This window comes from Cyphomyrmex costatus, unplaced genomic scaffold (genome assembly GCF_001594065.2).
Source record: "Cyphomyrmex costatus isolate MS0001 unplaced genomic scaffold, Ccosl1.0 scaffold1038, whole genome shotgun sequence".
Lineage (NCBI taxonomy): Eukaryota > Metazoa > Arthropoda > Insecta > Hymenoptera > Formicidae > Cyphomyrmex > Cyphomyrmex costatus.
The window spans coordinates 61,814-67,299 of NW_017274995.1; positions in this window are offsets into that span (position 1 = coordinate 61,814).

Below are 5,486 nucleotides of genomic sequence, written 5' to 3' on the forward strand. Positions count from 1 at the left end.
ACACACACACACACACACACACACACACACACACACACGGGCGGATGCAAGGGGGCGGCCTTCGGCCACCACCCCCGCACCGTCACAGAGGTCTGCCCCGACAGTACAATCACAGCAATAATACAATCGTAGAAGTCGTGTGCCCCTGTGCAGGGGGGAAGAGTAAAAGTTACTTCGCGTGGAAAGTTTAACGTTTCTGAACAGGGAAAGGTATAGAATAGTGATTCATAAATGGTAAGAAGTGTACCTCTTGTATTCATTTTGATTGCATTTATTCTTGGTCTTATGTTATATTGTGCGTGTGTCTGTGTGTGTGTGTGCGCGCGCGCGCTTGTGTAAAAATAGTAATTGTTATAATACATATATGGCAGAAATGATACGTTAATACGTATAATTTTCCAGAAATGATACGTTAATTTTGAAACTTTTTTTATTAATAACTTTTTAACGAGTTAGGTCCGACGGTTAAAACTTCCTCAAGGTCACTCAGGGTCATGACCTTGACAACATATGTCAAGGTCAAGGTCATTGGAGGAGGCTCCCCTAATCTACATTTTTACCACATTTTCAAAATATTATTTTAATTCATAATTAATATTGTGAAGAACGATTGTTCTGTTAATCAATTTCGTAATAATATCATAATACCAAAACATTTATTACGTTTATTAGCGTATTTGATTATATATATATATAATAGATTTTGACATTAATACATATTCACTTCCATTGCATTATCTTTCAATAATAAAATGTATTATGTTAAAATATTTTAGAGAACGTCAACGTAAACATACTGGAAAAGCACCGTTCGGATACCATCACCAAGAAAGAGAAATCATAATAAAGTTGTTAATACTGAACACTAGAAAGAAACATACAATGACGAACCTGAAGTCATATCACAGGTAGAACACACTATGTATAATTAACTTTATAATAAACGCACATAAAAATAAATATTTTTCTTTTATATCATTTATGCTTCTTTCTAATGTTTAGTACTAAGAAATTTATTATGATTTATCTTTCTTGGTAATGGTATCCTAACGGTGTTTTTCCATGTCTACATTAATGTTCTCCAAAATATTTTAACATAATACATTTTATTCTTGAAAGATAATGCATTGAAAGTAAATATGTATTTATTACAATGTCAAAATATTACGTACATATAATCAAATATGCTTATAAATGTAATAAAGTTTTTTGGTATAATGTTATTCCGAAATTGATTATCAGACCAATCCTTCTTCACGATATTAATTATTAATTAGAATAATAATTTGTAAACGTATACTTATGAAGATATATGTGATTGAGAACTACTTATACGTACCCTCCAAAATCTTGAATCAAATATAGTGTTCTAGGTGAGAGATTAAACTATATATATATATATATATAACAGTTTTTTACATTTTAAAAATAAATCACAAAAGATCAATATTAATTTTAAAAGAATTCTTATACAAATTGTCTATTTTAACTTAATACATTTTATTATTGAAGGATAATGAAATAGTACATATTACCATGAAAAATGACTCATATATTATTGAAGGTGCCAGTTCAAAGTAAATATACATAAAGTGTATATTCTTTTGCAGCATATATACGTAATAATAATTATTTAACATTACTATTATAAACATCTAGTGTGCATGTGTTGTTAGAAACTGGCACCTTCAATAATATATCAGGTTGTTTTCTCTGTTATTGCCGAGACTCTGACTTTCACGATCGTACAGATCTCAGCGGTCGATATTTATTCAAACCTCACTTACGTGTTCGTCTATGCAATCGATGTGACAAATTTCCTAACCTCAATCTTAATAATCCGACTTTAACGATCGTACAGATCGCAGCGATCGATATTACAGATTTCTAGATACCCGTCGCGACCACATTTATCTCTTGCGCCAAAAATTCCAAAATGCATTTTCTCACTCCGTAGCTGGCAACAAGGACGACGACGACTACGACGACGACGACGACGACGTTTCTTACAAACAAACCCATTTCCTCGACGGCGAACACTTAGACACTTACTTCCTCGAAGGCGAACACGTAGACACTCACTTCCTCGACGGCGAACACCTAGACACTCACTTCCTCGAAGGCGAACACGTAGACACTCACTTCCTCGACGGCGAACACCTGGACACTCACTTCCTCGAAATCAAACACGTAGACACCCACTTCCTCGACGGCGAACACCTAGACATCCATTTCCTCGATGGCGAACACCTAGACACTCTCTTCCTCGAAGACGAACACGTAGACACTCACTTCCTCGAAGGCGAACACCTAGACACTTACTTCCTCGAAATCAAACACACGTAGACACTTATACTTCCTCGACGACGAATATATTTCAATATTTCAATATATATATATACATATATATATATATATAATAACACATATGTATATATTATATTATTAATAAATATTTTATATTGTATTGAATAATATTTTATTTTTAATTATAAGATTAAAACCGCGCGCGCGTCATATATGTGATACATCATGCAACACTGGTCTGCTGGTTAGATATAGATAGATAGAGTGAGATGACACATAAAGTCAAAGGCCCTCTATTATCGAAAAAACGAGATGGACATTTTCTCTGGTCGATGACGTTAATGACGACGACGACGACGACGACGTATTTTAAAAAATGAAACGTGAAAATTCACAGATCCGGACTTTGCGTCGCGATATCTCCGCTCGTAGGGCACGTAGAAAAAAAATGAAAGCACTTTTATCATACAATTTAAGTATTTCCTGTCGATTGAGCGTATGTAGAACTTGATCGGTTCAGCCGTTACTGAGATCTGATCATCTCGACCCCGAAAAATTCTCAGTTTCGCGTAAAGGAGACACGGCAGTGTCGCGCGCTTGGCTTAGCGCCGAGACACTACCGTGTCTCCAGAACATATATACATATTTGAAATATATATTGTAAATAATAAAATTATTTTTAATACTCCCGACTGTTAACTGGTATAAGAAACATAAAATAAGCTTTGAAAACTTATTTAAAATAAAAATTACCATTTTTACTAAAACATGTGTTTTAAATAACTTAATTTTTTAAGAATAAAAGTGATAAAGAACGTTTAATCCTTTACAGAACTAAATTTAAAGAATTAATTACATAACTGGTACACTCAGTCCTTTATTTTTTTAATAGTTTTTTATAGGATATAGTAATTTGACTTTAAATTATTTAAAACAGAGTAAAATCTAACCAATTAGTATTTTATCGCTTCGAAATGTGATTTTAATAGCACGAATATTTTAATTAAAATGATAATGTAATAATATGCACCGAAGATATACGATCACGTTAATGAATAAATAAAAATATGTTGTCCAAAGTCGACGCGTTAATTAATACGCCTCCGTCTCGCTTTCGCTATCCCCCTCACCTCACCGCACCGAGCGCAGAACAATACCATTCGACTGTAATGGGGCATTTGGATTGCACGCGTTGTAGCGTATTAAGTAAATATGTGTAGCTTTCGCTGTCCCTCTCATCACATCGCATCACGGAAAAAAACAATGCCTTTCGACTGTCATGGGACATTTCGATTGCACGCGGAGCGGTGAGGAGGAAAATGCAACTTTTGGCTGATAACATATTTCGGAAATTTTTTAGAAAACTGTAATATGCAAATTGTAATCTGTTTTACTTATATGTATGTATGTTCATTTTGAATTTGCACCTTGAATGACCTATTAGTTACTTTTCGTGGTACATATTCAACATAGTGTTGTACCTCTTGGTGCAACAAGATATTATTTTGGGATTCGATCCGCTCAAAGGGTTGGAATCCACGAGGAAAACGAGGAAATTGAATAAGGTCGTCGAATGAACACTCACTTCACCACACTTTTATTTACAATAACCCCTTTTATTTATTATAACAATTTTAATAACTGATTACACTTGACGTATTAGGTTATTCGTATAGTTGAATACAAGTGTTGAATATAATTGATTACAATTTATTAATTGCGCTCGTGACTTATGAGTAAACCGGTCGGCGACGAACGTTATTGCGGATGTTACTTGACTCGGTTCACGCGACGCGCGTAACGTATCGTTACGTTTAGATTTCAAGACAAGACTCTGCGCTCGGCAATTAGGCGGTCGCTTATATTGAGTTTGATGATGTCGCTTTTGGTCTTCGGTCGGACCATATATGGTAATATTCATCGCGCTAGAGGCGCGATCGCGTGATTAAAGAATGTGCAATCTTGCACTTCCGCTGTCGGTTACCATGCCGAGTGCATTTAGGTATTTCGCGCGCTATTATCTTCGATCGACACTTTGTCGCGCGCGGTTTAAAGAATGTGCAGACTTGCATTTCCGGTGCCGGTTGCTATGCCGGTTGGAATGAAATAATTAATAAAATAAGTGATAGCCATTCGGGCTATAACAATAGAAAATATACTTTATGTACGTTGCAGTTATTTTCTAGAACATTGTAATATTTTTATTGTAATCTGTTTTACTTATATGTAGGTATGTTCATTTTAAATTTGCATCTTGAATAATAATCTATTATTTACTTTTCGTGGTACATTTTAATATAAAGTGTTCTAGGTAGCACAATGTGTATTCTATATTAGAAGTTATTTGATAAGGATTCAAACCGAGGATCGAAACGTAAGAAAAATTGTATATTTTCAATAAATCGTATCAACACACACTAACATCCTGTGTACAAGACTCGATTAGGCATTTCTCTTTCCCTTTTAAATGATTATCTAATAATAATATATTAACCACGAAAAGTAACTGATATATTATTAATCCTAACATATCATTAAAATGATAAGGTCAAGCCATGTTCAGAAATAGGTCCTCGCAAATTAAAAAACCCAATAAATTCAAACCTTTGAAGACTAACCGCAAAAATTTGATCCTTCCTAAATTAAAACGATTGCCTAACCACAAAATAGAAAACCCAATAAATTTCAACCTTTGAAAATTACCCCCAAAAATTTGAACCTTTCTAAATTAAAATGATTATCTAATAATGTAACATAATAATTTAAACCTTTAATACTTTAAATGATATTATCTAATATAATATATAACCACGAAAAGTAACTGATATACCTATTACTAAATGTGCCAGTTCAAAGTGAAAATACGTTATGTTATTTTCTATGTTGAATATGAAAAGTAAATGATAGATTATTCAAAATGAACATACCTACATATAAGTAAAACAGATTACAATAAAAATATTACAGTGTTCTAGAAAATAACTGCAATATACATGAAGTATATTTTCTATGTTGAATATGTACCACGGAAAGTAACTAATAGATCACTCAAGGTGCAAATTCAAAATGAACATACATACATATAAGTAAAACAGATTACAATTTGCATATTACAGTTTTCTAAAAAATTTCCGCAATATGTTATCAGCCAAAAGTTGCATTTTCCTCCTCACCGCTCC